Source organism: Aedes aegypti, chromosome 2 (assembly GCF_002204515.2).
Source record: "Aedes aegypti strain LVP_AGWG chromosome 2, AaegL5.0 Primary Assembly, whole genome shotgun sequence".
Taxonomy (NCBI): Eukaryota; Metazoa; Arthropoda; class Insecta; order Diptera; family Culicidae; genus Aedes; species Aedes aegypti.
Window position 1 is genome coordinate 404,583,012 of NC_035108.1, and position 12,469 is coordinate 404,595,480.

Genomic DNA, 12,469 nt, shown 5'->3' on the forward strand with positions numbered 1-12,469 from the left:
GAGTGCTTATGATATGGACAAACCCTTCATTTTCATAAATGTTAATTTTCAGAGTATCCGTGAGATGTTTGTAGTACTCGGGGGTCGCAGCTCCAAAAAGGTTGGGTGCCACTGGGATAGACAAATCTTACTGGATTACTCTCGATACTTTGAACAAACATCCGTAGCCAATAGAATATTTATCGATGGAAAACACAGTTCCGGAAACAACATTGACAATACAAAAAAAAAAAGTTGTATACTTGCTATTTGTGGAACGAGCATTTAAAAACCAAACAAACAGGAAACAGAAACCGAAAGCTTCCCAGTGCTCAATGGAGCTTCCACTGTCCTAGGTAATCCGCATAACATAACCATAATATCGCCACAGCATTCACAGTTTCTTGCTGTCTCGAAAACACCCACCTATTCATTCCTCTTCGTATTCTTGATATTACGTCTCACTGGGACAGGGGTCTGCTTCTCAGCTCTAAATGAGAGCTTTCTTTGCAAATTTGTCATTTTCGCATTCGTATATCTTGTAGCAGGTACGATGATATTCTATACAACAAGAAAGTCAAAGAAATATTTCGATACAAAAAGATCCTGGACCGGATCGGGAATCGATCCCAGACTCCTTCAGCATGGCTTGCTTAGTAACTGCGGAAGTTACCACTTGGCTGAGGAAATCACCTAACCCATTCATACCTGTTCCAATCATGTTCCAACATTGACAATTGTATAATTCACTCGGTGCACCTAAAGCTGCCGGTTTTCCAATCAGCTTTCGATTCGTGCTTCGGAGACCGGCCGCCATAGCCGTTTCGATTTCTCCATTCATCGCACTCTTAATCAATACCGTTTCGTTGGGTCTGGCTATTGAATGTGCATACAGTCCTGTGCAAAAAGTTTGGGCACACCCTTTAAAAACATATAAAAAGTGTTTTGTCCAAATCGTAGTGATATGAAGAATACACGTTAATAAAAAAATCTTATGGCTCATTAGAAAGAATCACTTTGAAAAAATCTTGACAAACAAATCTGAAAACTAATCAAAATCAATAAAAGTCATTCAAATCTTGTTGAAAGTTTTTGAAAAACTGTCGTAAATAAAACCTATTGTTTTCGAAAGAGTCATAAAGAGTTTCAATTGAACGTGTAATCCAGAGATATGTACAAAACGCTTTTTGCATGTTTTTAAAGGAGAAGACCCCATACTTTTGCACGGAAGTGTTTTGTAGCTTTTTTCCCTGTAGTACATTTCAACTGATTTATTTTTTGTTACCATTCGCAGTGATACTGAGCGTGTTCCTGGTGCTGAATGTGATCCTGGCGGTGGTGCTGCGTTTTGGCGGAAAGGGTCGCTTCCGAGGGTTCATCTGGGAGGTGCACCACACGCGGCCTGGCTACTGGCAATCATGCAACTCTTCGTGCACCTGTTCCTGAAAGGATCCGTTACAACCGAGGTAAGAGTTCCTATACGTATAAGTCGGTTTTATCATCTTCATACCGTCTCGTGTGCATTCTTCAATCTTGATTGCTACTAACAAAACAAAAAACAGCTTCAAATCGCTTCAATCAGAAAATTCAATGCATGGTTTACATCCAGTTCAGTAGGCTAACTGATGAAAGTAAACGAGATGTTCAACAGCATATTTGGAATGTGAAAAAAAATGCCGGATGAAGATCGATTGAGTAAAACAGCAGTGCGATATTTCTTCCTAAACATAAGTGTAGTGATTTGTATTATTGAAGATCAGAAGTACTGACGTCGGTTGAACATTCGACCAAAAGCATAATCTGAAATATCTCAGCAAGAATTAGAAATATTTCAGTTTTTTATGTAGTGTTCCTTGCAGTTATTCACATCTACCAATAAAAAATAGATCTCTAGAGTTAGTAGTTTATTTTTATAATGAATCTTCGAGCTGTTTTAGTGGAATACCTATAAGTAAAATGAAACTGAATTAAGCTACTAAATAAATCCACTAGAGTTTGTATCCTTCGACAGATACACGTAATTCAACCTCAACTGTAAGCCGTCGTGTGCTAGACTCGACTTGTACACGATACTGAAGACGGTCTTACTGTTGAGGTCGAGAATACGTGTATCTGTCAAACGATACAAACTGTAGTGGAATTGAATGCTATACAGTGTCTTACAGATTTTGGCAACAAGGCGTTGATTTTTATGTTGCCATAATCGGGAATTTGAAATGCTTATGTTTTTCATCATTTCAATCTCTATAAGTATCAGTAATGCATGGCAACTAATACGAATTGATGTGAACAATGTCTGGGAGCCTATTCAGTTCAGCTTTTGACCCAAAAGCATACAGGGTGTCCGCAAATTATCCGAACAAACTTTGAAGGCATGGGTCTATGCAATTAAGCGGAATAATTTCAGTATTATTGCATGGTATAATACATTGAACCAATTATATTCTTCAGCAGAAAGTTTCACACATTTCTGATTTCACAATATTTGTAAAACCAAGCCAAAAGTGTTGGAAGGTCTTAGAGAGAGCCGTTTTTTGAGCTGTTTGACGGAAGATAAAAGTCCATAGAACTCAGAGGATTTGAACTGATAAATTTTTCTTTTTCCAGCCTAACTTGAAGCCAAGGACTGTCAATTACTTCAAACAGTAATAGACAATTTAGATTAATCTATTTCAGATTGTAGGGAGAAAAATGTCTCTGAATATCATCTTTCCATATTTTGTTGTTCGGATAATTTACGAACTCTCTGTAGACATCATGCACTGATTATATGCACCATCGGCACCATTTGAAGAGCACACTTGTTGCACACAGTACAAGCGTGGCATTACTTTCAGTGGCCATTTGCGACTGTTTCTAGAGGGCAAAATGTGCAACTTTATGCTTTTAAAACGAAAACCGCCAAAGAAGTAATTTTGCTGCTGGAATTGTTGTTGAAGCAAACAAGAGGAGTAAATTTTCGAAATTAAATATTAGTGATAATTGTTGAAATTGTTTTGCTGCTGAAATTTAAAACTTCATTCATTTTATTGAGTTTCTTTTTTCACAAGAATTTTTATTACCGAATTTATGAAGAAATTGCTTGCAAATCTGTTTGGCACATATAAATGTTCAATTGATGCTTCTGATGAAAATACAATCGATACAATAGGGATCGATTGGTCGATTTTATTTCTGCGGGATTTCTGAAATATCCGTAAGAATAGAAACGGATGGCAGAAAAAACTGATTTGAAAAAAAGTTGTATTAATCATTACTTTTTCTTTTTCTTGCAAAATGATGTTGTAATTCAACGTTTATTTTTTATTATAGCAATTTTTTTGGTGAAATTGTAGAGGTGCCTGCAAATGTCTATATTAAGCATCCAAATATTCTCCCTAAACCACCTTCCAGCGGTCGCAAGAATTTGGTCGGAAAAACTCTTGATTGCTGAAGAAGCATAAATCTGGTCTAGATGGTAAAAAATAATTTCCAAATGTCTAATAAATGCGACGGGAAGGAGGAAACCACAACAATTTTTTACAATTGTACAAAGAATTTGGTACCTTAGGCTCTTCTCTTATTGGCTGTTATTCCTCCATGAACGTTTTTCAATGACTACGACAGAAACCCATTCTCAACATTTTGCCCAACATTGTCCATCTAGACTTATGAAAAAGTTTGCCAATGTTTTCCTCACCAACTGTTATTGAAATGCCAACAGAAACATCCCAAAATAAATCATTCACCAATTAATCAAAAAACTTCTTATGGACTAATCAATTAATCACGAGATAATTTAAATACATTTTCAGACTCATAACACTGCGGAACACGTTTTTGTCTCCAGCACCAAAATACCGCTATTCACTTAATTTGGCTTGCTGAATCCATAGCCGTTTTTCAGAAAATATCAAAGCACGTCTAGTTTTTTGAGTTATTGACTGTTGAAAAATGCGAAAATTGACTATTTCACCCAACTTGCATGCAAGTTTGCCAGCTTGTACGGCAATTTATTTGCTTAATTTGTCACAGAATTTTAAATGTAGTGTTTAACAACACTTTTCATCAAAAGTTTATTATGCTTTCGATGCGGAAAAGTTATTTTTTTGATGGATTAGAATTATTATTGGTAATTTTCCATATAAGAGAAACGCAGAATTTTCTATGAGACTGCAAGCATGTTGAAAAAATCGGTTTTTATCCAAAATTTAATCGTGCAATTTCAATCAAATTATATCTGAAATGAAAGTTTAAGTTCTATTTTGCATGTTTGGTGGATTAGATTACAGAAAATATAGATAAATTGTACTTTAAATTTCATGTAATCATAAATAAAACCAGTGTTTTTTCCTGTTAGCTAAAAATTGTGACGTGCTGGAACATTTCTGAGAATGGCATCAGATTCAGCAACTCCAAATCTTCTAGAGACACATAATTTGATCCTTGAGACACGCAAAAATGTCATTTTTGTTACGCTGTGTAATCAGACCACCACATATAATCCAATGATATGTTGAAAATACAAACAAACCATTTCCGATCAAACAATGTAGCCGATCATCTTAACATTTGATGCTTTTATAACACTTGCTTTGACTGTCGATTACCATCGTATTCCATGAGGCCTAATAAACTATGTGATAATAATTGATTACAGCTTGCATGCTTTATAAGACTTCTCGTATACGTTAAACAATAACTTTGAAATATGCGAGTTCTATTCATAAGCACGTTCCACATTATGTTGCTTTAGCTCGCAATGGCCACCACTATTTTTCGTTTTGACTTATTTTCACTTTTTTCTGACTCAAAAATGTAAGGTTTCAGTACCTAATAATCAATTGAAAATGTTTTTCAATGTGTTTCCCAAAATCGGGAAGGAAATGCTGCCAAAAAACGGGTGTTGCTAAAATCGAGGGTAGACAGAAAACGAAGATATGATACGTTTACATCTTTGTGGGTTATTCTATAATATTGTTCCTATAAAACTGCTATTTCCTGCGATCTTTGTGTATCGTAGGGTAGGGTAAACTTTTATTTCGTTATAGAGAGCGAGTAATGGCGCTTAAACCAAAGCTTGTAAGCTGAGACACAAGGTGTAAATACCTGTTTCCCATCCCTGGACGACAAACGCGCATGGAAAGACATTAACTTTCTTAGTTGGCGTCTCTCCAACGGTGATAGAAACATTGCATTCTCACTCTGACTCAATTACAAAATATACTACATACATTTATACATTAATACATGTTGGGGAACCCGGCATTTCTTTCCAAATTGTCCATGATAAATTCGGATTATGATACACGATTACGCAAACATGTTTTAATTCAAACACCACTTTTATTCTAGCGAACAGATCACAAACGACCGATCTGTCGCTTGCTTCGTATTTAATTGTCTACTCTCTAGTTCAATACAATTGAGAAACTACAATTCAAATCGAAATCCAATAGAGTCGTCTACAAAATAATTAAACCCAATTTTATTGATACAAACATACATACAAAATTAACTAAACATAATCATACATACACTAAATTCAATTCGGTCGCATCATCATTTATTACCCATTAACCATTACCCTTCCTATCATCCAACTCCTTGACATCTTATGACGGCGTCAGTGAATCGCTTGCCTCTCTTCAAGTAAGGTTTCATATCATCATTATCCTTTCCTTTCCTTGTAACGAAGAAGATGAGCGTGAACCGGCAATGGAAATTGTCAGGTCTGACTTCCGATTGGATAGCTATTTCTTCCAAAATAGTTGTCCATGAGCAATCGGAATAAGAGTGGAAAAGTAACTAACATGACAGTTTTTCAGTATGTCTACGAAATACTCCGTTACCACGCAACGCATAAGTGAGGGGGTGGATTCCTGGGTGAGAGTCTTCAAGGCCTTGCCCATGCCAAATTGTTGTATGGATTTACATATATCTGGAGCGCTAGAGGCTTAAATATATTTTAGCTTAATCTACTTATTCTGAAAACCGCAATTGAAGTTTTGTATAAGTGTGATATGCGGCTCTGTCTTGTTAATAGATATTTTATTTTGGACTGTGAAAATCACGTTCTCTAAAACATCCTCCATTCTTTGAAGAGAGCAAACATACTTTCATCCATTTTAATGCAATTTTCTGGCTTTTTAAAGAACAAACTTTTGAACTTGTTTTTCTTTTAGTATATTAACCAAGCCAATAAATTTGTTCTCATAACCGAGATTCAATTCTGATTCATAAAAAAAGGATCGTTTAAAATTCATTTTTTTTTTTGTGTATAAATATGGAGAACATATACGTAGATTCCATTAAATCAAGTGCGGTAAATACAACTTCAGACAAGTTCTTTATCGGCTTTCTTATAATTTCCGAATGTAAAAGTGTTTTGCATTTTATATGACTTTGTTTTAACAAAACAAACAAACAACTACCGAAAAACTAAACATTACATATATTTTGCAATTGGATTAAATGGACAAATTTGTTGTGTAATTTGCGAAAAAGTTTCACGTCTTCTCGGTGAGAATCGAACTCACGACTCCCTGTTCACTAGATAGGGCGAGTTACCCCTACACCACAAGTAGACTCATGGACGCAGAAGTTAACCTGAATTCGGTTTCAGCTCAAATAAACACGTGGTCCTCTTTTCATACACATTGCGATCAACTCGGTTAAATACAAAACAAAAATTGTGCTTCAGTCTAGTTTGATAACGTTTTTTAATAAAAAAACTTTTTTAAAAAAGTTACGTAAATATGTGAACAATCCTTCTGAAACAATAAAAACGCCAAATAACATATTAAGTTTACATCTTTCTTGCGTTACGTCCCAACTGGGACAAAAGCCTGCTTCTCAGATTTAGTGTTCTTATGAGCACTTCCATAGTTTATTAACTGAGAGCTTTCTTTGCCGAATGACAATTTTTGCATGTGTATATCGTGTGGCAGGTACAATGATACTCTATGCCCTGGGAATCGAGAAAATTTCCTTTACGAAAAGATCCCTCGGCCAGTGGGATTCGAACCCACGACCCTCAGCATGGTCATGCTGAATAGCTGCGCGTTTACCGCTACGGCTATCTGGGCCCCCTAATTACATATTTATTTAAGTTTACATATTTTATCCATAAGTCAATTAAACTAGTTTTTGGTCAAACTTCATTGTTTTATTCTGACCGTTGTGATTGCACGATAATTTTCACACTCCAGTTTGTCGCCCTTTTTGTAGATTCGACACAGTTGTACCAATGTTTTGAAGTAACCGAATTATTTCTTGTTTGATAATGATACATAAGCAAATATTAAAACTATTATTAAAATTCATGGAGTTCCTCTATGTGTACATATATGGAGATTATTATAAATTTAAGATAATTCGTTATAGACCAACTTCCTTACAAATTGATTTGGAGTTTATTTATAACTTCGTGTGTGACTGTTTTATATGACTTTATGACTTGTGTTTATAAGAGCTAATATAAAAAAATTAAAATAAATGAAGAATTTATATTTAAAACAAACAGTAAACTCTCCCTTACTCGATATTCGTTATCTCGATACCGAGTTAGAGAACTTAGTAAAAATAAGTAAAAGTTGGTTTTCATGGCTACCTCGATGGTCCCTTGGATCGCATTTGCACTGGTTTTTGTGTTCTACAACTCGATGCCTTTTTGACTCGATGGTCCCTTTAATATTCGAGTTATGGGAGTTGACTGTATATTTAGTTACTGTTCACGTTAGTAAAAGAAATATGCAGAAATTATCCAACATGGCGAAAATCATGTCAGAATATACTACAGTAACTAGAAATTGGCATCCACCTGCGGAAGCAATGAAAAATAGCTACTGTGTGCTATATTCACTTCGCATCGTTTTTTTTTTTTTTTTTGTTTGATTTTTGGTAGCCTTAGCCATCCTGTGTATGTTGAAAAACAGAAAACGTTTACTAACATTCTCAGAGATCTATGGAAAGACAGGAAAAACAAATACATTGAATCCGCGTATCATTCGAAGCGGAAAATTAGAGGCACCGTTTTTACCGTTGAAGGAAGCCACATAGAATGCTGAATTGGTTTGTTTTGGCACCGAGCGAGTAAACACAGAGATAAATATTAAACGGAACTTTTAGTTCTTCAATTCTTCCAACACGATATCCATAATTAACCGTTCGTCCAATCACTTATCCGTGATGAAATTAGCTGCATCATAATGGACAGCCTTTTCAATCATGTAATGCTGACCGGGCACAAATTGACTTAGTGGTAAACGTACAACTATTCAACAAGACTCATGTTAAGCGTGGTGGGTTCGATTCGATTAAGATATTTTAGGATGAAACAAGATATTTTCAATTCAAAACGGTCATTTTGAAGAACATTGAGCTATGTCTCAATTCGACACGTTAATTCCAGCAAGTTAAAGAAGAAGAAACTTGACAGGTTGTCAATTTTCGAAGTGTACCTTCCAGAGCTGTAATTTACCATTCAATCCAGCATGCCTTTGTTAAACGCGTGGTTTTCAACCCATCACCGGAAAGATGTCGACCATCCCGAGCAAAACTATTGTCCTTGATTAAAGGATTTGTTAAAAATCGAACAATAAAAATCCTTAACTTAACATCGATAAAATTGTGCATTTAGAACCCGCTATGCTATCGAGAACGTTTTGAATGAAGACAACTGTACACAACAGAATAATAGTAGTGGAAAGACGATTTTAATACAAAATGCTTAACTTTGGGAACTGTACATTAGACTGATGCAAATTTTGAACTTTTTGCTCCCCTATGCTTAAACGATGTCAATTATTGTGAAAATAATCCTCCAAAATTCGAAATGATTCGGAAGAGATTTGGTTGTGCACACGCTATTTGAAGTTTATATGGAAATTACTATGGAAAAAGGCAAACATTTTCTGTTCAGTCCTCTAACTGCTCGTCATAATAATCTATAGAAAAGTGAACACACTCACACACTTCCTAGCTACAAACTTTGCCGAAGACCATATTTTGATAGGACGTAGGATAATTTGTTATTATTGATAACACAGTCTAAATCATGCTGAGATAATCATTCAATTACTTTCAGAGCAACACTGCTTTTTTGCTGTAGAACATAGTAGCCTGGATTACTTTGATCTATTCTTCCGCCAGGAGAACCACTGTTGCCTGCCGAACAGCTGGTAAAGCATGCTACATGCAAAACCCACTTTATGATGATGAATAACACTTTATCCTGAGGTCTAATCAAAAAGCGGTCTTCGGCAAAGTTGTAGCTAGGAGGATTTTCACATTTAGAATTTTTTTTTTTCAACTTGTCCATAAAATGTTATGACGAAGAGATTAGAGGGCTGAACACAAATATTGGCGTTTTCCATATAAACTTCAAAATGGCGTGTGCACAGTCAAATTTCTTCCGAATCACCTCAAACTTGGGAGGCTGCTAATTTACCATAATTTAAATCGTTTAAGCATAGGGGAGCTAAAAATTTCAAAATTTGCATCACTCTACTGTACATCAAGTCTCCAACAGCTCGAAATTAGAGCATATGCATGGGAAAGACTGTTAATGACTCGATGATTCTCCTACCAATGTAGAAAGGACCGCAGTTTAGAACAAGAAAAGAAATACCTAGAGAAACTAAAATGATAGCTCAATCAGAGTGAAACGGGCAACTCTAGTCTTCAAGTCACTATCAAAAAAAAAAATCGACTATAACTGAAATTGTAACATTCATTTTTCTCGATTTTCTAAAAAATATCGACTATAGCTGAAATTGTAACATTCATTTTCTCGATTTTCTCTTACAAATTTCAATCTCATTAGCGTCCCATTCTTAGATTTTATAAGGATAAGGTTAAATATTTTGCTGTACCTTTTGGGGGAACAAATTTGAAGAATGTACATCATTTGTACTTGCAAAAACAAATATGTATTAAAATAATTAAGCCATTGTAAAACAAATATATTAATTATGTTATATATAGACTTTCTATAGTATGTGCACACAAAAACACAAGTAGCAATAATTATATAAGAATTAGGTGATAAAAATAAGGAGCCTAAAAGCAAAGAAGTTTATGTGACAGTTTAGTTTTTAAGGCTAGATTTTCAGTCACACAGAGATATAAAACAAAAGTTGAAAATATGCTAGTTTTCCTGCAGTTTTTTACAAATTGTACGAAAACAAAAAAAAAAAATGTTTCTTACAATTTGTGAAAAACTGCACAAAATTTTCATAACGATGTTTCTGAACAAAAGGATACTGGTATTAACACCCCTTTTACCACGCAAACATTATTTTCAAATTTCCTGATTGGGTCCTCCATCACCGCACTGACCTGGTTGTGGTTTTCATTACACAACGCTGAAATTGTTCGAATAGAAGGCATACCTACCGATAGTATGTGTACACGGGCAATGCAATACACACCATATCGTACCGCACTGGCGTACGCTTTGTGCAACATTGTTCAAATATGTCCTGTGGAAGGTATCGCTAACATGTCCCCATATTGCATCGTTTGAAACACCGAAACCCCTCATTCAAAAGGCAAGAGAGATCGATTCCAGAAACGTGATTGATTCCTGAAGTCACACGAATCGAAGCTGGATGGAATTCGATCCGACAAATGGTTTCAAACTGGGAATTTAGAGCCAGTTTATTTCCAATGTGCGTATAGATATGATGATTGACTTTAGATAAACGGCGTTCAAAATTGATTGAATCGGGCAGGTTGTTCACTCATGGGTATTTAATATGAACGTTTTTACATCTTTTTTATTATTTCTTGATTGATTCTAAATAATACGCAATACATTTTTGTCCAGTAGATACGTAACTTCGTGGGATAGAAGAAAATGTTACTAAAATTAATGTGAAAAAGCAAGTGAAATATACAACTGCAAAGTAAGAGGAAAGAGCCGGGCCTGGGATTGAACCCATGACCTTCTGGTAATGAAGCAGGAGCGGTAGTCATTAGACCACCAACCCCGTCCGTACACATTAAGAAAATCCTAATATTAAAGGTGATGTAAGTCAATAAACTGACGCAATAAACCAGGTCGCAAACTAGGAACAGACTTATTTTTGTGTCATAGTTGATGTACGGTCGAACTGAATCAGTTGAAATAGTATGTCTGGTATTTCTACATGATTTAAAGTGATCTCTTCAAAAATTATAGCACATATCATAATTTTAAAATTAAAAAGACATAAATTTACACGACGGTAACACATCAACGACCTACGCATTGTTGAAACGTCAAGTTTGTTTTACGATCAGTGGCGTGCCTTACAACAAATCATAGTCCAATTAAAAATCATTAGATTTATGAACATGTTCTGTGTTTCGTGAAAAGTTTCTGAAACTACTTTCTTCCTGCAACATTCAACCGTGTAAAGTCATAAGATGCAGTTACCAATAGGATTGGAGACGAAGGTGTGAGCTGTGTTCTGGAAAAACTGTCAGAGGAGGGAACTCGAACGACGGAAGAAGAGAATTGCGTATTTTTTAATTTTATTGACGGGTGTTAATGGATTAGTGATAGCAGATAAATAAAGTGAAATATATGTTTAGAAATTTTTTTTCTTGTTTTTTTTTCCGGAAACTGAAGTTGTATGTGGGCAAATTTGTTATGGATTGATTGAGGTTACGAACATGAGCTATGAGTACATTAAAATTACACACATCATCTGTGGGGTTGTAAAATTAGAAAGTTCCTCCTTCTCATCATTGTGTAAAAGTAAGATTAAATCTAATTTTGTGTCATTTAGCTCGCTTTAATATGTCGGTGCTAAATGACTCAAAATTACAAGGTTTTTTCGACGTGTATAGGGCATAACCGAGAATGAAGAGATGCGGCCACAAACTGAGTATTCTGGCGTAAAATTGTTTGATTCAGTATTATTTGTTTAGATGTTTACTAATAAGAAGCGAATGAAATGGCTTGTACTCAATGATAGAGTAGCACTAATGAACTGTACTCACACAGTCAAAAAATTATGAAGATTACACGTCATGTAAACTTCATTCATGCGATGTAAACATGACGTCATGTAAATTTAAGTCTGAAATCATGTAAAAGTGTGTTAAATGTCATGTAACCACAGAGGATCCTGCTGGATTACATCCATGGATACTCCACGCTCCAATTGTGTGCATAATATGTATCAGAAATTTACACGTTTCGTTCGAACTTTGCAGTCATACATTTTCATTAATTGAGCGATCATTACGGATTCATTTCATACACTCATCGACGAACCATTTGGTCATCACCAGGGTAACTTCCGAAAACAACAACTTCATATTCAGCACTGTTAATTAAGCTTTAATCTCGACTTAAAAGCTGCTGAAGGGCAAAAAACGCTTCAATTATCATCTTGACCCAGCCAGGGACCAAACGCTCCTACGGATAACGGAAACATTTTCGCATTGTATTCATAGCTTTTGGCCTAATTAATATGTTCTTTCTGGTTCGGACGATTTTCCCATCCATCCCATTTTT

At 35.3% G+C, this 12,469-nt stretch overlaps 1 protein-coding gene across 3 annotated transcripts in view; it reads left to right on the top strand.

Annotated features, from left to right (window-relative positions):
* Positions 1-12,469, top strand: part of LOC5571858 (adenylate cyclase type 3) — a 210,622-nt gene that overhangs the window by 96,530 nt on the left and 101,623 nt on the right. For all 3 annotated transcript variants that reach the window (XM_021847233.1, XM_021847234.1, XM_021847232.1), the window contains one exon: positions 1,274-1,445. The gene's annotated coding sequence lies outside the window, so the exon portion shown is untranslated. The remainder of the gene's footprint in view (positions 1-1,273; positions 1,446-12,469) is intronic.